Here is a 24,108-nt window from a genome sequence, read left to right on the forward strand (position 1 = left end):
TAGAAATAGGCTTGTGGGTTGTTGCAGCCGAGACAGGAAGCATCGGGCTGGAGCCCAGCACGGTGGAGGTGCAGAGGCATGAGATAGGTAGCGTGGAGGTAGTATATCTGAACTAGGTGGAGCTGTGCAGAGGCTGCGACTATTTTGGGAGCCATCAGTGCATCCCTCTAATTGGCGTGGTCCAAAAACACAAGCCACCTCTCACATCTGTCCCTGAGTTGGAATAGTGTGTTGTTGATAAGGGAGAGACAAATACGGGAGATCCCCCCTTCCCCAAGTTACCGTCATAATCTCAGCTTTGGGCAGGCTATATTCAGGCAGGGAGGCACCTTCTGAGATATGAGAATGGAGGATGTGGCACATCTGCAGGTAACAATAAAACTCGGAAGTGTGAAGGGAGTATTGGGCCTGCGAGTCTTGAAAGGTGCGTATGTGGTTCACATCCTAGACATTTCCAGTTGGGAAATCCCAATGAGATCCCATGCCCTGCCAGTATGGTGGAGAGAATCCCGCCAGGCCAAGAGCACCCCACGTGTGAACTCATTTTAGTTTGGGAAACAGCATTCCCATACAGCATCCCCTGAATGTTATGCAGGCCCAGGGTATGCAGTCCAAGCGGTATGCCGGGTCTGACCATCCCCCATTGAACCATGCAAAGTGAGGAGCCAGGTAGCTAGGTAGTAGAGGTACTGATTTGTTATCCCCAGTCCACCACGGAAGGGTGGTACCTGGCACTGGGTGAGGGCCACCAGAGGCCTTCGACCTCCCTTTAAGAACTTAGTGGCCAAGCTGTCCATTTCATTGACCCACGCTCGTCAGAAGGAGAGGTCCGAGTTCTAGAGCCTGTAAAGGAATCTGGGCAGAACCATCATTTTGAATAGAGCTATTTTGCCTATGGGGTTCAATTGCTGTGCCCGCCATTTGAGGAGATCCACACAAACCTTTTTCACCAGCGGGATGACATTAGTGACCAGGCGAGGTTGGGAAGGAGGGCGACCCAGATCCCCGGTTATTTAAAGGACTGTCACCAATCGGTATGGATGGCTGCAAATCAAAGCATTCCCTAAAGAGGTGTAGGGAGACCAGGACAGATTTAGCCGAGTTCAATCGAAGACCAGAGATTTGTTCGAAAAGGCTCAGGGCCCAAAGACACCAGGGTCTCGACTGGGCTGGGTCTGCTTAAAAAAGCAGAATGTCGTCTGCGTAGAGGAAGATCTTGTCCTTCTCTAAGCTTGGTCACTGCCTTCCTTTGATGTGTTTGTCAGCCCTGGCAAAGGGTTCCATCGCCAACGTGAAAAGGAGGGGTGAGATGGGGCATCCCTGCCTTAAGCCTATCCCGATGGGAAAGGTATGGGACAGGGCTCAGTTGACTAGTACCTGGGCCAGCGGCTTACACTATAATGTCTTAACCAGGCTGCGGAAGGGAGCACCAAATCCCATTTCCGTCAACATCGCCTCCAGATATCGCCAGTCCACCGAATCAAACGGTTTCTCAAAATCCACGAGAAGAAGGGATAAATATGGGGTCAGCTGTTGTCGGTTTGCTATAGCTTGGTGGATGTGTCCAAGATAGTGTCTGGTTCCCCGAGGGGCATGAATCTGCACTGGTCTGGGTAGACCAGCTTGGCCAGGTACGGTCTCTTGCGGTTGGCTAAGACTGAGGCAAATATTTTGAGCTCTGAATTTATAAGAGAAATAGGGCGGTAGTCGGGGCAATGCTTTGAGGGAGGCAGAGACTTAGGGATCACCACAATGGTGGCCGTGTCCACCTCTGGTGAAATGAGCCACATTCCACCACCTCCTGATAGACTTCTAGGAGGTGGGGGACCACCGTGCCTTGGTAGGATGCGTAGAACTCCTCTGGGAGTCCATCTGGCCCTGGTGTCTTACCGAATGCCATGCTCGATATGGCATAGTTAATCCCCTCTGTAGAGACATGGGCATCTACCGCCCAGATTCGCTGAGTCGCGGAAGAGGGAACCGTTTACACTGAAGGAGTTCCAGGAGTGAGAGACTGGGAGACTGCACAGAGAGAAGACTGGCGTAGTATGTGGCAAGACAGTAGGCTACCATCACTGGGGCTTGCTGGATCACTCCATTCAAATCAAGCACCTTAGGAATGATACAATTGGCCATGGTATACGTGGCCAGACGATGGAGGAGTTTCCCATTTTTATCTCCCCATCCGTACACTCACGCCACAGAGGACCTCCACAACAACTTGGCAGCATCCAGGGACGCCTGCTTAATCTCGTCCCTCAGAAATGCTTATCTCCTATCTTGGGCTTCAGTTCTCTCCTCCAGAGGGTTGGCCTCAGGTAGAACAGCCTGCGCCTCCAGGAGCCTGAGTCGGGAGTCCTGCTTTGTACGCAGGAGATGGTGACCTTACCAGCCTCCCACAGTGTCCAGAGAGGGAACTGAGCACTGATTGGTGGTAAAGTACTTGTGAAGCTCATTGCCCACTTGGTCCCTGAATTCCTTGTCCTGGAGAAACCAGGTGTTTAACCGCCAGATCTAGCGTGAAGATTCAGGAAGGTTGCCCAGCCGGATCGCTACAGGAGAGTGGTCGATTAAACCCCCAGGGAGGATGACATTATCTTGAATTGCTCGACAGTCCAGGGCTGGCATTAAAACATAATCTATTTGTGCATGCGTGTGATGGGATGCCGATGTGTGGTTGCAGTCGGGTCTTCGGGGACCAAATTTTCCAAACATTCCCGAGGCCTTGAGTGGTGGCCTAGTTCAACAGGAGAGTGAGTGATTCTGGAGGATGAGGGAGCCCTAGCAATGTCAAGGTCGGGGTCCATAACAACATTGAGATCTCCCCCAATGATGGTAATCCCTCGGGGCAAAACAGCAACCAGGGTGGAGCCACCAGCTGAAGTGTGGAGGTCAGCAGGGAGGGGGGAGTATACAGTGAGCAGGTTTAGAGGCCGGTCCCCAAGGCTTCCCTCCGAGATGACGAAGCAGCCCTGAGGATCGTGGGTCACCCTAAGCACTACATATGGAAGGGCATGGCGCAACAAGACAGCCACTCCTCTCAATCCCCCATCAAAACCGCAGTGCCAGACTCCGCCATAACTGTATCGCACTACGAAAGGGCAGTGATTGCCTACCAGGTGGGTTTCTTGGAGCAACAGGATATCTACGGTGTGGGGCTGGGCATATCGAAGGACCGCTGTGTGCTTGACCTTATCTAGCAGGCCATTAACATTCCAAGACATTATGTGGAGCGACGCCCCAGCATATTTGTCAGACAGAGGGAACGCGGAAAAATGATCGGTCACTCAGTGTGGGTGGTAGGTGCGGGTGAAGCGTTGTACTTGTACGAGCTAGTGGGTGCAACTCTATAGTGATGGGTTTTGACACGCATGCAGTGCTGCTGGAAACTAAGGAATGTTAGTGCAGTAAACAAATGAAACAACCCAAAAAACGGGACAACGGTCCCATCCCCCAAACCAACTCCCTTCTCCATCCCTATACTTCAGAAACTGAAGCATCTGTTGCCGTAACTAAGAAACACAAAGAAGACCAAACTAAAATGCTTGGGAATGGGGAATCATGGAGGACCCCTCTTCATAGCAGGATGTTCAAGGACAATGCCCATCAGGAGATAGAGTATTACAAGTTGAAGTGCAACCTCAGAGTTGCGAGACTGGCCGCAGCTGGAAGGCCCCGTGGGGAGAATTTGGCTACGGGAGAGGTCCATGTCCCCCAGATCCAACAGCGATGAGTGGGGCAAGGCGTTCCCAGGATCCGAGCGACCGGAAGGGCTGGCCCTCCACCCAGCACGAGGATCCCCGGGGGCACTCCGGACAGTGAATGACGAGAGGGCAGAAAACCAGAGCACACTATATTTATTCAAAATATATTCCTCATTGAGTACTTTATTGATTCCGGATAGATCACACCCAAAGTAGATTTTTCAAAAGAGTTTTATTTGTGAACAGTGTCCACTTTTCAGGATTCACTGTATCAATCACTTAAGCCTACACGTGTTTCATCACAGCATGTGGCTGTGACTCATCAGGGCTAAATAAAAAGTAAAAAGAAAATGAAAACATAAACTAATAATGTCAAAAACACATTGAAACGTGCGAATAGAGGGACACCAGTGGGTGGAAACCAACACAGAAGGGCGGGAAAAGAAAAAATGAAGTAAAGTGACTTATGCATGTATCATTGAAGCGACAGTTTTAGACCGGTTATAGATCTTAACACTGATGTGCGATAGAGTCAAGTGTCGTGACATACGGCGCACAAGCTATTGTCTCTGATAAGCGGTTGTGCTGTGAGGTGAGGTTATATCACACCGTTTGTACTTATAGATAAAATCCTAAATAGGCATTACTACTTGTGTACATAACTCAATCCTCCAAGTTAATGATAAAATGCTGCTCATTGGTTTCTAATAAAGCCTTCATTTTTGGACAACACATCCTATTGTTATAGAAGTTCTAACGTTCAAGGTTCTATGTACCTCACCTCTCATTGCTAAAGTATAATTATCAGTCACCATTCTATATCTAGTTAGCGGTACTACAACTTTTTACATGCTTAACGTTTCATTTGCTGACACCATTAATGTTCATGAAAACACTTTTCTTCGTGCCATTTTCTAACTCACATTGATATTTACCAAATCTTAGCAGATTATTGTCATATACCTTATTGTTTTCTTCTAATGTTTACATCAATTGTGAATATTTGTTTGAATTTTTTAGACCAAATGATTTACGAAGTTTCAATCTTAACCCTTCACTAATTTTAAAAAAACATTTCATTCCAAAGTCACAACATCTAAGTACCGCTTAAACCATTCATTTTAGTGCTCATTATAATTAACGCCGTGTCATTTTATTCCTGTAAAGTCGGGTTCTAACCTATCATTCCAATTTGGTCAATGCAAGGGTGAGGGAAATTAATAAAAGCAACTGTGAACGGGTTCTTAATACTCAAGTGATTACCTGATCAAATGATCGTGACTCGTGGTCTGTGAAGGAAATACAAAAGGGGGTAGTTGTTATATTTTTAAGAATAAGCCAAAGGAAAAGTGAATTGGGCACGTAACGGTGGAATTGCATAGATTGCCACATATAGTTTCAAGGAACTCACCGGGGAGCCGGTGATAATTCCAACCCGGTCCTAGTCGGGTAGTTAATTGGCACAGACGATTGCTACGTGTGCCGTCAGGAGATAAATTCAGTTGGGAAATGTTCTCAATTCAATTCAGGCTGAAATCGTAAGCAGAACGGAAAGGGCGGGACATGAGAGTTGGCAACAATCCGGATTGTAATCTAAATAGCTTGACAGGATAAATCATCAGCGTAAAAACGCCGAGAGCTCTTACCCGTGTGCAGCCCGGGTTCAGCTTGTAGAGCTTCTGTCTCCGAATGCGGGAACAGTGGAAATCTTTCTCCCGCCCCTTTTTAAAGCGCGTGAGCCGCGAGAGACTAGACTGCTCAATAGTCAAATGAAAGTTAAGAAAAGGGAAGAGTTACTCATGCTCGGGTCCCGACAAAGGTAGTTGTGTCTCGGAAGAGTTAATTAATACGAAATCATTACACCGGGGACGTATTGGTGCAAAGTTAAAATTAATATTTTCAGCCTGACATTGTTAAGGAAAAGAAAAATATGTTTCGATTAAGGAAAGGGAAAGCGTGTTTCGGCAATCGTTTTGTTCAAGAACCAAATTGGACTGGACTGCTCCGTTTTTTTATATACAGAATTAAATGCTAGTTCACAGTTGCAGGTGACTTTCGGTAGATGGGTGGTGATTTAAAGCAAGAAATCAAAGACCAATCAGTAGGTCTTGTCTTTTGTTTGAATATTTTAGATATTTGTACTCAGGATGGACAAAATTAGGCATCAATTATGAAACAAACTCCCAATAAAATTGGGAGGAGAAGGATCCTGAAAACCAACAATCCGTGGAGTTATTGATTAAATTAATTTGATTTACTTTGATTTACTCCTATAGGTCAGATAGTCCTTTTCTCGCATGGACATATCCTTTGTTTAACCCTATTCTGGTTATTATATATATTTTTTATATACATATAATTAGTTGTACCGTAACACTCCTTGTAGTAACAGGTTCAGTTTAGACATTTTACAAGATTTATACAGACATTTTTGATCAGACAAAATGGAATGTAAGCATCTTTCCGGATGTTGGACCCAGCAAGTTTGAAAATAAAATTTTCACAAGTGAGACCAATCTAGGTATCTGACCCCAAGAAGAAATGCAGTTCATCATCAGTGTTCTGGCCGTTTCTAGTAGTGTCTAGACGCATGATCCAAAGCGCTTCTTGTCTTCTCAGTCGAAGTTCCCTATTTCCACCTCTTACTGCAGCTTGTACAACATCGATGCCATAGAAGGTGAAGGATTTAATGTTGCCTTGTGAGGGACATGAGGCCATATGTATGGCCATGGGGTATCTGGGATCCCTGGTGGCATATGCTCTTGCATGTTCTCTGATCCGCTCTTTGAGTGCCCTGATTGTACTTCCCACATATCTAGTTTTACACGCACATTCGATAATGTACACTGTAAATTTTGTGTCACAATTAATATTTGTGTTGATTGTGTATTTCTTAGACTTGTGATCCAAAAATGTCTTAGTTCCATGTTTAGCCCATCTGCACATTGAGCACATTCCACACTTAAAGAAACCTTTTGATTTCTGGGTCAACCAATCGCATGCTTTTATGTCTCTAGGAACAGTAGGGCTGAGTCTATTTTTCAAATTCCTTCCTCTACGAAAGGTTATTTGGGGATGATTTCCTATTACGGATTTTAAAGTTTTATCAGCACTAAGGATCCCCCAATGTTTTTGGAAGCTCTTTCGTATCACAGGACTTAGTTCATTGTAGTCTGTTATAAGTCTCACAGGTTGTTGATTTTTTTCTGCAGTACGACTTTTCGGTGTTAGGGTAGAGTCCCTGCTTGTTTTTTTGATTTTCTTGTTTGCCTTAGAAATGACCTGAGGTTTGTAACCTCTCTTGGAGAATCTAAATTGCATGTCTTTTATGCAGGTATCAAATTCTTGCTCTTCGCTGCAGTTCCTCCTAGCTCGCACAAATTCCCCATAAGGGATGCCATTGATCTGATGAACAGGGTGACAACTGCTGCTGTGCAGAATAGAATTGCATGCTGTTTCCTTGCGATAGAGTCTGCTGTGTAGAGTCCCATTTTTGATATATATCTCTAGATCTAAAAAAGAGACACTGGACGTGCTAATGTGCGTGGTGAATCGCATGTTCATTTCATTGTCATTCAGATACGTACAAAATTCCACAAGTGTTGTTTCTGTCCCTGACCATATTAGTAGGCAATCATCTATATAACGACCCCAGTAGAGTATAGAGTCGATCCATTTACTGCCCCTGATGCTCCAAATCATATCTGTTTCCAGGGCTCCCATGTAAATGTTAGCAAAAGAAGGGGAAAACCTTGAGCCCATGGCTACCCCTCTCATTTGTCTGTACCATTTTTTGTCAAATACAAAGTAATTGTGGTTCAGAATAATATCCATCATTGAAACCAGCATTTTGGTATGCTCCAGCAGGGTGATGGGTCTTGTATTCAATACTCTGGTTACGGCTGCTAGTCCTAGGTCTGGTTCGATGGAGGTATATAAGGATACCACATCCAGTGTTGCCATTATTAATCCAGGTTGCCATGTGATATCCGCTAGGATACCCAGGATGTGCTTTGAATCCTGTATGTAAGATGGCATATTTTTCACCAACGGATTTAGAAATTTATCAACATATTGAGAGAGTCTCTCTGTCGGACCCCCAATCCCAGACACAATAGGTCTCCCTGGTGGGAATACAGCTGGTTTGTGGATTTTCGGGAGAGTATATAGCCAAGGATAAGATGGACGTGTCACTTTTAGGTACAGATATTCTGCATCGTTTATTAAGCCAGCATCCTTCCAGTCTCTAAGATGATTGTTGATCAGGAATGTAACGGGACCCATGGGATTACCGGATATTGTTTCATAGCAGGAATTGTCCGAAAGTTGAGAATGAATTTCCGCATTGTAGTCTTTTTTATTCATTACCACTACATTACCCCCTTTATCAGCTTCTCGAATGACAATCTCCTGGTTGTTACCCAAAGCTCTTAGAGCTATTCTTTCTTCCCTGCTTAAATTGTCACATTTCAGATGTCTTTGGTTAGAGATTTTAGTCTCATGTTTGTTGATGTCCTCCAATACTAATTTATAGAATGTGTCCACAGTGTTGCCGCTAGGCAGCGTAGGAGTCCATGTTGATTTGTTTTTTAACCCACTGTCTATGGTGTTGTCCGTATTCAGTTCAAGCTCAGTTAATAGATCATTAAAAGAATTGGAAGGATCATCAAAATCCGTGATTGATAAGAGCAAATGTGAAGCCAGGACCTCCTGGATGCTCACAGGATTAGTGGTGACTTCAGTTGAATCATCAATGCCAGTGGTATTGTCTGGTAATGTAGTCCAAAAGTGTTTTTTTAGCTTCAGTCCTCTGATAAATTTAAACAAATCAATCTTCATCCTACATGGATCCCCATATTCAGTAGGATTGAAACTCAGGCCCTGAGGATCGTGGGTCACCCTAAGCACTACATATGGAAGGGCATGGCGCAACAAGACAGCCACTCCTCTCAATCCCCCATCAAAACCGCAGTGCCAGACTCCGCCATAACTGTATCGCACTACGAAAGGGCAGTGATTGCCTACCAGGTGGGTTTCTTGGAGCAACAGGATATCTACGGTGTGGGGCTGGGCATATCGAAGGACCGCTGTGTGCTTGACCTTATCTAGCAGGCCATTAACATTCCAAGACATTATGTGGAGCGACGCCCCAGCATATTTGTCAGACAGAGGGAACGCGGGAAAATGATCGGTCACTCAGTGTGGGTGGTAGGTGCGGGTGAAGCGTTGTACTTGTACGAGCTAGTGGGTGCAACTCTATAGTGATGGGTTTTGACACGCATGCAGTGCTGCTGGAAACTAAGGAATGTTAGTGCAGTAAACAAATGAAACAACCCAAAAAACGGGACAACGGTCCCATCCCCCAAACCAACTCCCTTCTCCATCCCTATACTTCAGAAACTGAAGCATCTGTTGCCGTAACTAAGAAACACAAAGAAGACCAAACTAAAATGCTTGGGAATGGGGAATCATGGAGGACCCCTCTTCATAGCAGGATGTTCAAGGACAATGCCCATCAGGAGATAGAGTATTACAAGTTGAAGTGCAACCTCAGAGTTGCGAGACTGGCCGCAGCTGGAAGGCCCCGTGGGGAGAATTTGGCTACGGGAGAGGTCCATGTCCCCCAGATCCAACAGCGATGAGTGGGGCAAGGCGTTCCCAGGATCCGAGCGACCGGAAGGGCTGGCCCTCCACCCAGCACGAGGATCCCCGGGGGCGCTCCGGACAGTGAATGACGAGAGGGACCCAATGGTGAGTCCGAACTGGCCATCTCAGGCACCGTCTCCTGCAAGAGCGATTACGCTGTAGTTGCAGTGCAGGCATGCCATGGTTGGAATCTCCGGCATCACCCTGGGCGATGGACTCTAGGTGTTGAGCAGTATGGGGTGTTCCTCCGTTACCCATGCCCAGGCCTCCTCCGGGGAATCAAAAAAGAGGGTCTTGTTCTGAAATACAATCTGGAGTCGGGACGGGAAGAGGAGCCTGTATTGGAGGTTGAGGGCACGCATCTTTTGCTTAACCTCACCAAACGAGCGACATTGGCCCTGAACCTCTCGAATGTAGTCCGGGAATGCCACAATCATTTGACCTTCATATAGGAGGCATCACTGCTTGCAGGCTTCAGCCACATTGGAGTCCAGGTCCCTGAAATTGAGGATCCGCAGTATTATCGGCCTATGGGGTCTTCCCGGTGGTGGTTTGGGCGCAAGAGAGTGATGCACATGCTCCACTGCAAACCACTCGGAGAGGGAACCCTCAGGCATCCACGAGCGCAGCCAACCCTCGGTGAAGTCAACTGTCCAGCCCTGTTCCGCACCTTCCGGAAAACCCACCAGGTGGAGGTTGTTTCGCCGGGACCTGTTTTCTGCATGTTCAGCCCGACGGTGGAGCTCTTAGGTATGAGTCTGGAGGCCAGCAACCTGGTCCTTGAGTTGGTGGACATCATTCCTAATGGTGGATAAGTGGGGCACCGCCTCCTTAATCTGGGACGTAGCATTGCAGAGGTCTTGCCAGATAAGGGTCATGTTGACCTGGCCTGTAATTTTGCTCTCCACCAAGGATTGCAAGGTATGTATGGCTTGAAGGATAGTGGTCAAGTTTGTAGTAGCGGGGTGTCTTTGTGCGCGGTTCCTCCAATCGCCCCAGGGTCTGTGGTCGTGAACCTGTCCATTTTGGTCTGCGTGGCGGGGGTTTTGGGGCCCGATCTCTGCTCATGGTTGTCACTGAGCAGGGCTGGGAAGCCAAGCAGCCCCCTGGCAGTCAAGCGGGGAGAGAGAGAAGGAGAAGAGGAGGATGCCAGGAGAGGAGAGGGACCTGTATAAGATTCAGAAGAAGAACTGCCTTGCTGCCAGAAGGACTGCCTTCCTGCTTGAAGAACTGCATTGCAGACTGAAGAAGGAAGATTGGACCTGATTGCCTTAAAGCAAGGATGCCCAGAGTGACTCCAAGGATTAGTTGGCTGACCTCCTCTGTGAGCTACAGGGATGCAACAAGCTTTCAGAGTGGTATGGGAGGTTGGAAAGATCAATGTTGCACATGGAGAATGTGGTTGTGAGTTTGCTGCCGATGGACAAATGATTGATTGATTGATTGATGGTCATGATTATTTGTGATGTGCCCTTGTCATGTCACCCAGTGTTAAAGGTGGGAAAGAAGTAAAAAAGTATTATGTGCAGTTAAAGTGAACAAGCTGTAGCTCCCCTTTGAGCAGATTCAGAGTGGTGGTGTGTTTTTTATTTGCACACACACTGGGAGAGTTAGAGAGATTTTTGAGACTTATTACCAGCCACATTATGAACAAATAACACACGCATAAATGTACAGGTCTTTTCTACCAGAGCAGTGGTACCACTTACCCTACTTTACTTGCAGGAACTTGTGATGATAGGTCACGTTACCCACTGATTGTAGCATGATACACCATAAGTCACCTAACCACGCTGAGGAAGGTATATATCCCCTCAGTGACTCAACCGCTAATCAGAATACCCTAAGAAATATCTCAAGGTATACTCAAGAGGATTCCCTCCTATTTACTTAGTACCACAGACATGATTAGAATCCAGTTCAATCGGGATTTGTGATTAACACAATGGGTCATCAATCCATTTTATTTAGCCAACATGTCTCGACCTTGGTCCTTACCCACAGGGTTATTGGCATTCGTAAGGGCCGCTCTAATACCTACCTAGCAATAAGTGCAATTCATGAATTGATGTGTGTTAATCATCATATCTGATGAATCGTGTCAAGGATAAAACTACAGGAAACCATAGGAAGCAAACAGAATTCATCACAGAATATGTATGTAAACGCTCCACATGTCGGGAAAATCACTGCAAACACACATGATCTGTAGGCTAAGTGAAAAGTGTAAGCTGATGCACATTAACACAGTAAACGGTGGTTATGCAAGTGTTTCACATTCTTCATATATCGTCAACTTACCATTTATATGGGTTATACCCTGGGTATGACGGGGATCACCTTCCTGTAGTCACACAATAAAGTCCCAGAGGTACAAACGGATGAGGGATGAATCCCTCTCATTTGCTTCAAGTGACTTACAATGTAAATGCACAGACACATGCATTGTTGTTCTCCATGCTGTTAAAGAATAATATACCTCACTTCCAGTGAGTACCTCTAAACCCATCCTGACAGTACTGCACAACCTAGCGATGTGTTATAATTCATACCCAAAGGCTTTTCTTTGTAGTGATTGTTGTTGATATCCTCTCTTTGATTACCTGATTTTAATGCAGCCAGAGGGATTTATTAGGGTGAAATAGGAAAGACCAGTAAGTGGCCTTTCCTATATTGTGCTGCTAAAACTGCTGAACACAAAAATCAATGGTAAGTGTATGGGATCCAATTGAAAGAGTAGGGCGCTCTCATCCAGTCAAGGTGAGTGCTATTCCTGAAAGAAACTCCCTGATAATAGAAAACCTGAATGAATCGGAAGGGGTAGTTAATAAAAGGTTGCAAACAATTAACAAGCAGCCGAAAATATGATCTGTACTCTATCGTGGGACAGGTACCGCTGGACACCTAACCAAGGCCAGTGTCTGCCTGTAACTGGTGTTTGAAGGAGGTAGGCAGGCATTCTGATCAGGCCGGAAAGACGTTGGAGCACGTTGAAGACTGACGTTTATAGTGTGCATCCTCTCAGGAAAGCTGGGGCATGTAGTTCCCTGTAGTGACAGATCATTACACAATTTGAGCAAAGTCAGATGCCTATAGCAATGTCTAAATAGTTATGCTTGGTGAGACCTCAAGGATCATGGCTGAAATTCGCACATTGTATAATTCGCTCAAGGGGCCCTGGACAAACAGGAAATTATTTTCGCACAATCAGAATGTTGTAAATATAAATGTGACGGATGGGACCTGAGGTCCTGTAATTTACAAATTCGTTCATGCTCAGCTTCCATTTTGTAGTCTCCGCCATTTTATGTTGACCTCACTCAGGCAGCGCGGCGAACGCGATGTTTTTGTCGTTTCTGCGATGTTTTTGTCGTTTCTGCATTAACGTGTCAGGTGGCTTCTTTGCCTATATTTATGGAAAGGGGAGACCACTCGGTCACCCCGAACGTATGGATTGGTGCCCCGATCCCCCGGGAAACCGTTGCAGGCTAGGGGCGTGTCCCCGCCGCCTAAAAGGGTTGTCCTAAACACCCACCCGGAAGTCTGTGCACCGATGGGCGGGATGGGGTCGCGGCCCCGCCTTCCCGGTGTTGGATAAAAGGCGCGGGAATCCAGGAAAGCGTCCTCTTGTTCCTGCGCTCTGAAGGCTGCACCACTCGTCGCTCGTGAGCCCTTAAGGGAACAAGCTGCAGTTTTTTGAACGTGTAATCGTTGTTTTTTCTGTTTCAGTCGTCAAGGGTAGCTGGAGTCCAAGTCGCTGCTGAAAAAACAGGCAGAGATAAAGCAGAACGCAGATATGCCTGGCAAGAAGAGTGGAAAGAGCTCCGAGATGGAACGAATGCTGCGCACACTGGTGAACCAAGTGCCGGTGATGGACAGAAAATTCGGTAAAGTAGACCAGCTAGGTCGCGGCTTAGCGGCCCTCCGGAAACAAGTGGAGGCCCAAGCAGGGCCCTCAGGGCGACCTAAGAGGATCGTGGGGCCTGCTTTGCCAAACATTACCCCAGGGGGGGATTGGGGAAAAAAGAGGAAGGGGAAAGCGGGTCCTAGCGAGGCCCCAGTCCCAATGGAGGTCCCAGTAGCACCAGCGTCCAGCCCGGTACCCACACCGGATGGGGGATTGCCAATCCCTGTAGTTATCACACCCCTGGATAATGACCAAATGCCTCCCGAACTAGCGCTTCAGTTGGCGGCTGTTTTACCCTGGTTGAAGAAGGGAGCGGGGGGATCCGCGGCTGTGGAAGACCCGGCCGAGGAAGCTAGGCAGATTATTGAGCAGCTCAGGCAGTCACGGGGTGCTTGGACAGCGAACGTGCCTTCTATTTCTCCACAGGTGGCGAATCAGGTCGCGGTTGAAAATCGGAATAAGTCGACGGACACGGCTGGTGGTGCGGCAGAAGCCGGTAAGAGATCACTCCCAATGATGGGGGAGGGCGTGGTACCCTCAAGGCGGGAAAGCTTGGCGCAACATATTCCTTTAGCAACTAAGGAAATGGTGTGGGCTAATAAATACATAAACATGTTTTCATTGTTGACTGATAATCGAGAGTTAGAATATGCCAAGACTCAGAAAGATTTATGGCACCTCAGTGTATGGCGGGCAAAAATGGCAGAATTCAGGGTGGAAGAGTCTATGATGAACTGGATCAGGGCTTTTTCTATTTTTGTAGCAATAATCGCTGAGCGAACACCAGACCTGTTGAGTGACCTGGCTTGCTACCAGAGCAGGATCACAAGCTTCAATGAGAAGTATGGAGGAGAAGAATGGAAAGGGTATGACATGGCTTTTAGAAAAGCGAAAGAATTTAATGAAACACTGACTTGGGATTGTTTGGATACTGTATCTTGGCATGCACAGTTCTTGACGGGATGGGCGGGTGGATCAGGGTCGAGCACAAACGGCTCCAGGGCCTATCAACAGAAACATCCTCAGCCCTTTCGACCAACCTACGGGGGGAGTCTCAGCCTAGATCGGGCGGGAACGGAAATAAGCGAGGAGTATGTTGGGATTTCAATAAGGGAACGTGTAACAGGCCGCAAGGAACGTGTAGGTTCAGGCATGCGTGCTCTGGTTGTGGTAACACCTCCCACCCCAAAACTAGCTGCCGATCCAGAGCCAATGGTACCGTAGGAAAAGGGGGTACCAAGCAGGATTGATACGGTGCCGTGGAGGTCCAAACAATCGCCCGTGGATATTCTGGCTTTGACCCCTTGGCTTAACAAATACTCTGATCATGTGTCCACTGGGATCCTGCGAGATGGCTTCTCGTATGGCTTCAGGATCCCGGTGGGTGATTTTCGGGGGGCCCCCTCATGTAAGAACCAACTATCTGTTCAGCACAACCCGGCGGTGGCCGCCACAAAGATCACCAAAGAGGTTGGCTTGGGGCGGGTTGCAGGACCTTTTAGTGACCCACCAATGGCCGACTTTGTGTGTTCCCCATTAGGGGTAGTGCCGAAAAAGGAGCCGGGGGAATACAGGCTCATCCATAATTTGTCGGCACCAAGAGGGGCTTCTGTTAATGAGGCGATCGATCCAGACATTTGCAGTGTAAGGTATGCATCTTTCGATGACACAGTGGTAATGTTGAATCGCTTAGGCCCTGGTGCATTGTTAGCAAAATCAGATATTGAATCTGCATTTAGGTTACTACCAGTGCCTCCCCGGGATCAGCACTTGCTGGGTTTTACATTTCAGGGAAAATACTACATGGACATGTGTATGCCGATGGGTTGTTCAATTTCGTGTGCCTATTTTGAAATGTTTAGCTCATTTCTGGAGTGGGTATTCTCGAAGGCCACAGGGCACCAACATGTGATGCATTATCTTGATGATTTTCTGTTTCTCGGCCCAGCGGGCTCTCGGGACTGTGCACGGGCATTGCAGGATTTCTGCGTGCTCATGCGGGGTTTCGGGGTACCGTTGGCGCCAGGTAAGACGGTAGGGCCGACTACCTCCCTGGAGTTTCTGGGTATCGAACTAGACTCCGTGGAGGGTTGCTTCCGCTTGCCGGCCGAGAAGATCGCCAAATTCAGGGCCTCCTTGTTGCAGTGTCTTCAGAACGAGAAAGTGACACTGCACCAATTACAGCAAACAGTAGGTCAGCTTAACTTTGCATTGAGGGTTATGCCAATGGCTCGCCCTTTCTCACGATCCATTGCCCAGGCCATGGTTGGCCTCAAGGAAGGGCACCATCGCACAAGACTGTCAGCAGAGGTTCGCCAGGACATGCTCATTTGGCTGGCATTCCTGGCGGATTTCAACGGCCGAGTAGTCTGGAGCAAAGCCCCGGCCTTGTCGGCTGAATTAGGCTTATGAACCGACTCTGCGGGCAGCGTGGGGTTTGGCGCGATCCTTGGAAACCGTTGTTCGGCCCAAAGATGGCCAGCATGGTGGAAAACGAGTGGTTTGACGAGCAACATTGGCTTTCTAGAGCTATTCCCCATCTGGGTGGCCCTGTCGGCATGGCCGGAGGAGTTCAGAGACCGCTCTGTGGTATTTTGGTCCGATAACATGACTGTGGTTGCGTGCATTAATCAGCAGGCAGCACGCTGCAAATGGATATTGCGATTGTTGAAAGAAATTGTGTTGAAATGCTTGAGATTAAACGTACAATTCAGGGCAAAACATGTGCCGGGTGTACTGAATAATGCAGCTGATGTGCTCTCTCGTTTCAAAATGCAGGCTTTCAGGGATTGTTTACCCTCAGCGGAGCTAGTGGCAGTGCCATTTCCCGAAGCATTATGGCAAATCGGCGCCCCGGACTACAAAACCTCGCGGCAGCCAGTTTAGCGCCCAGGACAAGGAAAGCTTATGAAGGGGCGTTCCGCTCATACTGCGCCTTTTTGGGCCCGGCATGGGAGCATAGATGGGGTCAGGAGGGGTCCTTTACCCAATTTTTAGTGGCACTTCATGAGGAGGGCCGGTCGGTGGCAACCGCCAGTCGGTATAAGGCCGCCATATCATTTATGGCTCAGCTACATGGCATCAGGGACCCGACGGACTCCTTTGTAGTCAGGAAGGCGCTGCGCCGCTGGCAGCGCTTAGAGGGGCGAAAAAAGGATACCAGGCACCCAATAGGATTTGACAGATTGAACTCCTTGTTGGCTAAACTGGAGGAGACATGCTCCTCACCTAGCGAGGTTGTATTATTCCGGGCAGCATTCGCGTTGGCTTTCTATGGGGCCCTGCGGGTGAGCGAATTAGTGGCTGCCAACAAAAGAGATACGGAGGGGGGTCTGCGCAGGGATCACACGCAAGTGAGGGGGGATTCTCTGCTGATCACGATAGCCAGGTCAAAGACGGATCAGGAGGCCCAGGGGAATAGCATTGTGTTGCAGCGTGCTCCAGGTAGTCCCTGTTGTCCAGTGAGGCATGTTGAGGCCTACCTAAAACAGAGGTTGACAACGTGGGGGGGGGCCTTGCTGCGACATGCGTACGGCACCCCGTTAACAAAGTTTCAGTTTCAGAGGGTGCTGGCAATCACGATTGCAGCAGCGGGCTTGAACCTGATTGATTTTGGGACCCATTCATTCAGGCTAGGGGCCGCTACAGAAGCAACGGCTCAAGGTCTGCAGGCAGACAATGTTAAACAGTTAGGCCGCTGGTCTTCGACTTGTTTCAAATGGTACGTGCGGCTGCACATGTTGTAACTTACTGATGAAGTACACTCACGCTTGTTGTGTTTTGTTTGGATTACAGTTTCACGAGCCTGTGACGCAGGGCGGAAATTGGGACCGGCCCAGTGTCAGCTAACCACCACTTTAGGAACAAGGAATAGAAGACGAGTGGTCTGGGTCATGGGCCACTCATACGTGAGGCGTGCCGGGGACATATTCAAGACAGGTGTTGCGATCCACACATCTGAGGAATATGGTTTCAGAGTGTCCTTCCATGGGAAGGGCGGCCTGTGTATTGACCAACTGCAAAGTTTTGTGGAAGAATTATTAGGGCGGCACAGGTCACCGCCATCTGTAGTCATAGTGCACATTGGGGGCAATGACTTGGTAAGGTTGGGCAGATGAGCTTTAATTGAGCACATACTTTCTGCAGTTAGTTGGTTTGCAAAGACGCTCCCGGGATGTACATTAGCTTGGTCTCACATGATTCCGCGGAGGGTATGGCGGGGTGGTTTGTCCACAACAGCGTTGATCCATTCGGTAAAGAGGGTCAACAATAAAATGGAGAAATTGTTTCGCTCTGCTCATCTTCAAAGCATATCTCATGGGTGCATCTGGGGCGATCACTGTTAATCTGATGATGGGGTACACCTGTCCAGGGTGGGGAATGGCTTATTGATAGGAGACATGATAGCTTGGCTAGTGGGGTTGAAGAGACATGACCTATAGGAGGTGTGGGGGGGGCCAGATAGTCGGTCAAATATCTGGCCTGTGGCGGTAAGGTCATGACCGGTGAGCAGTGATTTCAAGGTCCCTAGGGGGGGCGCCACCCATTACGGATGGGAGCGCCCGGGGGAGGCGGCCATTGGCCCCTCCCACTGGGGGCAGCACCCATTATGGATGGGTCGCCCAGGGTTTACTTTATTGTACAGTTAATTAAAACTCACAATATAAAACGTACATCATTAAAATCGTTATAAGCTTAAAAACGCGTGTATTATTAAAGGAAAAAAAGGTATATAAAACCATATTGAGTTATCGTTCTCGATTACAGTGTCTCTAACCCACTTGTGAAAATTAAAAGTGTGAGTCAATGTTCTCAGCTTGCTTTGGCTTGGCAGGACCTTGGCAGACTATTTCTTGATTGGCGAGTTATTAGATGCTGTTGATCACTGTGCCGTGTAGTTGAGCAAGTCTTGTAGATGCAATGTCAAAAAACTTCGTCAGTCTGCAATTTAATTGGACCTCTTCTGGGTTGAAGCATATCATCACGGCTTGCCTGCAGCTTTTTACACCTTTTTGATTCCAAAGTGGTCGAAATAAAGCACGCCTTATGTCTATCAGGTTAGGGCAAATACAGATTATGTGGATTAAATCCTCGTTCCCTGATTTGCAAAGACAGCAAAGATGTTCGTCTGGCCTCCTTTTCCATGGTGCCAAGTGAGGTAGGATTGGTAGAATTCCAAAGCGCATGTTTAGAAATGTATCTTTTGTCTTCCGCGTGAGGCCCATTTTCAGATATTTATGCGGTTTCAGGGCATTATAATCTTTCAGCACGACCCACCCGTGTGCCCTCTTGGCCAGGGTTTCTTTATCTTCGATTGATGATATTAATTTAGTGAATCTTGTTACCACCTTTTTGAAACTGTTGTTGTCAGCTGATGACTCCCAAAGGCTGGTTAGGTCCAGATATTCCAAAGAGTTTAAAAGGTATTTCTTAGCGGGTGAGTTTGATCGTATTGACAGTTCTGTTCATAGGTGAGCGTTTAGAGTTCCCCGTTCCGAGCCTTTGATTTTGCGCCAGCTACCGTTTGTTTTTGGATGCCAAATTCGAGACGGATTTGGGCAGGAGAGACATAGTTTGGCAGACGGAAGATTGCCCTGTATGCTCTGCTGATTGTTTTGTCTAGGGCATAAGCGTCCTTCCCTTGCATGGGTTCGCTACCGTATGTGAGCATAGGCTGGAGGTGTGCATTAATCACCTGTAGGAGGGGGCCAAATGATCGTTCAGGGAGAACATTTTGTAGCGGCTTCATTGTAAAATGAAAGGTAGTTCCCTTCCGTGCTATAGCCTCTAGCTGGGGTTTGAACAAGCCTCTACTGTCTAAAAGTACGCCAAGGTATTTATAGTTGGTGACTTGGTCCAGCCTTTGACCATACAAGGACCATGCCAATTTCTTTAATTTGTTGTAGTTCACTGACATGACTTTAGTCTTATTTAAGTTAATCTTCAAAGCGTTTTTTATTGAAAATTGATTGGTAGTGTCCAAGAGATGTTGCAGTCCAATTGGGGAACGGATTACCAAAACAAGGTCATCGGCATAAAGAAGGTTTGATAGCAAGATATCTCCCAGCCTTGGCGCGTGTCAATTGGTTTTGTCCAACTCTCCAGGCAAGTCTGCGAGGAAAAGATTGAACAACATGGGAGCAAGGACTCATCCTTGTTTTAGACCTTTAGTGGTGTTAATTTGCCTGGAAAGGTGCGTCCCGCTACCAAGTTTGATCTTGACCCAGGTGTTAATATGGAGTAGTATCAGCTGCTGCAGTAATGGTCCCGGTATCCCCCACTTGTCTAGTTTCAGCCAGAGTTTGTTTTGGTCAACATGGTCAAACGCTGCACTGTAATCTATAAAACATAGAAATAGTGAGCTCTTGGTTGTCTTGGCAGCGTCTGTCAGTAGGGTTAACGCCATGATATTTGTGATTGTGCCCTGTCCTCTGCAGAATCCAGTTTGGTTAATGGGAATGATGTGTTTTAGGTTTGCCCACGATGTTAGTTCCTCCAGGAGGAGGCCCGCGTAGTACTTTGCCTCTGTGTCAATTAGGGCGATGAGGCGATAATTACTTGGGGTGCTCCTATCACCCTGTTTGTGGATCGGACTAAGTATTGATCCGCTCCAGGTTGAAGGGCACATCGCTGTTTCCCTAACTTCCTGGAAGAGTGGCACCAGTGTCTCGCTCCAGAAGTTGGCTTTGTGCTTATACATTATTGGTGGGACTCCATTGGGCCCAGGAGCTCCTTCCGGTTTCCCTTTGGATATTTGTTTCTTAATCCTAGCTGCTGTTATTGTGTGTTTTTTATCCTCGCTGCCTAAAGGTGGTCTAAAGCTTGATGTTCCGTCTATCTCCAGCGTTGCAGAGTTGCATGATGTCTTCACCGGAATTGTGTCTTTATTTTCGTTTGCATTTATTCGATGATTGGATGTCGTTTTCCTATTGCTCTTTGTGATCTTCATAGTTAGATTTTTTCCTCTAGATAAGCCCACCTCAGTTGTTTTGTCATTGAAGTGTGTTGATAAATAGTGGGCCCATTCGGGTTCGGATACATGGGAATTTATTCCTTTGTGGCTTGGGCTTTGGAGGCTTTGTATTGTTTTCCAGAACGTGGCACTGTTGTTCTGTTTAGAGTCGTATACGATTTTCGCCCATAGGTCCTCGTTGATTTTCCTTTTCCTTTCCCAGATTGACTTGTTGAGCCGAGTCTTTAGGGATCGCAGCTCCTCATGCAAGGGGTCGTTGTTTGGTTGTTTACGGAGTTTCCTAAGGATGGTAGTTATTTCCCGTTTTAGTTTCTTTATCTCCTGTGTAGTTGCTTTCACTGTTGTATAGGTTGATGAGGTCGTGGTATAGGATTTTTGCTCTGTGGAGAATTTTGTTCCGAGTGCTGCTACAAAGTCTTCCCAGGCCTCTAATGGGTTCCTTGATGCACTTGAGATCTGATTCAGGATTACTCTTGCATTGATTGTAAGCTCTTCTACTTCATTAGTCTTGCACCTTATCCGTCTGAGATTGGTGGTGTGCTCAGTGCCAGCAGTTTTTCTTTCTTCCAGACCAATCACTCTGGTCATGTATAGTTCCACTTCCTGTGGTTGATGGTCGCTTTCACCATTTACACCGATCTTGAATGAGCAAATAGCGTCAAACAGAGGGAGTGTTACAAGGGTAAAGTCGAGATGCGAAGAGGTAGATGAAGAAGAGTACGTGAATGCTGGAGGTGTGCCCTCTTCAAATCGACCACTTAATAGCTGACTTGAGCATCTTGTTTGCTTATTGGGAGTAGGTGCGGCTTGATTAGGAGTTCCCCAAGCGATGTTAAGGTCTTGTACCATTTCGTCTTCTGATTTATCTCCGAAGAGTTGAAGGTTAAAATCACCTGCCAGGAATAAGTTCTCTATTTCCCTTTCTTCCATCAATCTTGCCACCTCATTGACCAATTCTCCCGCTCCTTTTGTTCTATGCTTGGGATGTAAATATGTGTTTATTATATGCAGTTGTTGGGCAACCTGGTTTATTTTGATCGTTATTACTATTGCCTATATGGCACTTGGAGGTGTAATTTTTGCCTTTATTGCTTCTATTTTTCCTACGGTGAGTATCGAAGCTAGCGATGCCAGACCTCCTGAGCTGTGACTATAGGACGAGTTTCTTATGGCTGGATGGATTTGGGTTGAGTATCCTTGAAGAGAGAACTCTTTCTCCTCCCAGGTTTCTTGGAGCAGAATCAGGTCGAATGATTTTAAGTGGTTTAGTGTGTTTGGGTCGTCTAGTTTACCAGTCAGACCGTTTATGTTCCAAATGCATATTTTTATGTTTGGAGCGTCAGCATTTATGGAGGCCTGGCTTGGTGACCTTTGTCACTTTGTGGCGCCTGTGGTTATTGTCCTCCGTATGTTTGCCCAGCTTGGGTTAAGTTGGTAGGTTGTCGAGGATGTTGAAGTGTCATTCGGTCTTGGTGAGTTACTGCGTGCTCCTTTTAGAATCGAGTTGACTTTTTGTGGGTGGTTTTTATTACTTCCTTCTAGGAGTGGGGTGGGATAAGCGGGTCTCTTTCCCGGTACCAGTTTTATTCCCCATTCGGAGAATCTGAGTGTTTCCCCTAAAATTTGACCTGCTATTTCTTTTGTTTTCCATACTGACTTTGTTGTTTCACTGTCTCGTTGGTCAGACGGTGAGTAAAATTCAATTGATAGCAGATCTGCTGTGTTAATGTGTGATAGACTTTCAATTGAGTGGATGAGTCTTAGTATATTACCCCTGTTTAGGGTGTCCACTCTACCTCTAGATTTGAATTCGGGGATGAACAGAATGATGTCTGTCTCGTTTGTTCCTGGGGATTGTCTGCACGGATAAGTGAGTGTCATGTGTTGGTTGGCACTGTTTGGGGGTTCGGCACTATGTAACGTGTCCTTGTAAGTAGTGGTGATTCCATGTTGATTCCGGGTGGTGGTGTTCTTGCAAAGTTCAGCACGGATTATTGGCTGATTGGTGTTTATATTATCTTTACTGAAGTGGGTCAAAACCCCTTGGGCCTGGTCTTTGTTGTGCATTCCACATTGCGTTTGTTGTGACAATACTGTTGACTTTTTAACTTCTGTTATACTTCCGATACTCCGTATGTCGTGTGCGGAATCTGTTGCAGCGGTAAGTTGTTTTGTAATGACTGGGCCGGTGACTTCCTGCTCCATCTGTTTGTCTGCTCCCTCTTTTACTTGTTTCAGTGTTGAGGTCTCTGCTAGTTCCAGAGTCGTAGTGTCGGTAGATTGGGTGTCTGTGGGAGGTAACTTTGTGTCCTCCATGAGCTTCTCGTTTTTTCGTTTTTGTTCTTTATCTCCTGGCGTTGTTATTGACTCAATCTCATTGATACAACAAATGTCTATTGTCTTTCTGTTCCTGCCCTTCCTTTTTTGTTTACGGCGGGCACGTGCATTTGTAGATGTCTCTGCGCCTTCCCTGCCGGTGGTGGAAGTGTTCAGGAGGGAATCATCTCTAATGCTTATGGGTTTTGGGGATAAATCGCCTTGCTTACTGGTGATGGGGTGGATCTTGCCACCTGGTGTTTTTTGGCTCGGACCTGTGCTGCTGGTCTTTGCCTCTGTGACTAGATGCGTTGTGATGTTTTCTTTTAAGTCCACAAGGAGGTTCCCCAGAATTGTCGGTAGTGTTGATAACTTATCAATTATCGGGGAGCAGATGCACTCAGTTCTTATTATTTGTGATAGTTTTGCTGATTCTTGCCCTCTTTTTATAAGGCCATTAAGGTCTTATAGTTTATTTTCTATCCCTATTGTGGCATCTGCTAGCGCCTGGAGGACGGTTAGCTGCAGGTCCAGTTTGTCTGATTGATACTGCAGTGCTGTGGCTGATAGTTGAATTGTGTTCAATAAGTTTGCCCAAAATATGTTGGTGGGACCGTTACTCCCTACGATGGACGGGGAGGCGAGGTCTTCTGTAGAGCTGTTGTGGGTAGGCTTTACGCTGTATGAAGCTACTAAGTCCTCCCATTCTTGTGTTGCCAGAAAAGTCATGTCTGGATTACTGAGGTCCACAGGTGGCAGTTGTGAAGGGTGAGTTGGTGGATTAGAGCTCCTTTGCTGTTCCTTGACTATTAGGTTGTCGTGATGCGTGACTGGTTGAAAATTTGGGGTGCAGTGTGCTGCATGGCGAGTTGTAAATAATCCTTCGTGTTTGCTCAGAGAGTTCTGATGTATTTGAAGATTTAGAGAAGAGGGGGAGTGTTCTCTCAGGTCGTTGGCCTGCTGATGCTCAGGTAGGTCATTAGGTTGTAAGGCCCCGTTTTTCTTCTCTGGGCTCTTTTCATTCACAGGCGTGAGTTTCCCAAAACTCTCTACCGGGTGCCCTGCATATGGTGAGGAGTTGGTGTGGCGACTAAGCTGGCCGCTATCCGCATCAGATGCTTCTGCACTGTCACCATTTTGTCCCCCTTGTGCTCCGTCCCCCCTTTTGGTTTTCCAATGGGCTGTTGTCTCCGTTTCAGTTTGGGAGTTATGAATTTCAACTACTGTTGTTCCGGTTACTTGGAGTGTCTGACGTTCTGCTACTGACTGGCTTTCCGCTGCTTCCGGTCGCAGTGGGGATTGTAGACCCGTAATGATATTGTTATTTGAGTAGATTATGTTGCCAGGATCTTTGAGAAAGGTAAATTTTGTGTAGATTTTAGGCTGGTAAAGACACGAGGGCTTTTTTGTTGACTGTCCATCTGTGTCTGTGTCTATGTCCACAATCTCGTCTTGCTTTTTCCTTTTGGCTCCTTTAACTCTTTTGGGGGTTCCTTTTGGCTGTTTTTCACCTCTTAGGTCCATTGTAGGTTGCAAATTCATTGCTCGGTTTTCTATTGGGC

Source organism: Lissotriton vulgaris, chromosome 11, assembly GCF_964263255.1.
Source record: "Lissotriton vulgaris chromosome 11, aLisVul1.2, whole genome shotgun sequence".
NCBI lineage: Eukaryota > Metazoa > Chordata > Amphibia > Caudata > Salamandridae > Lissotriton > Lissotriton vulgaris.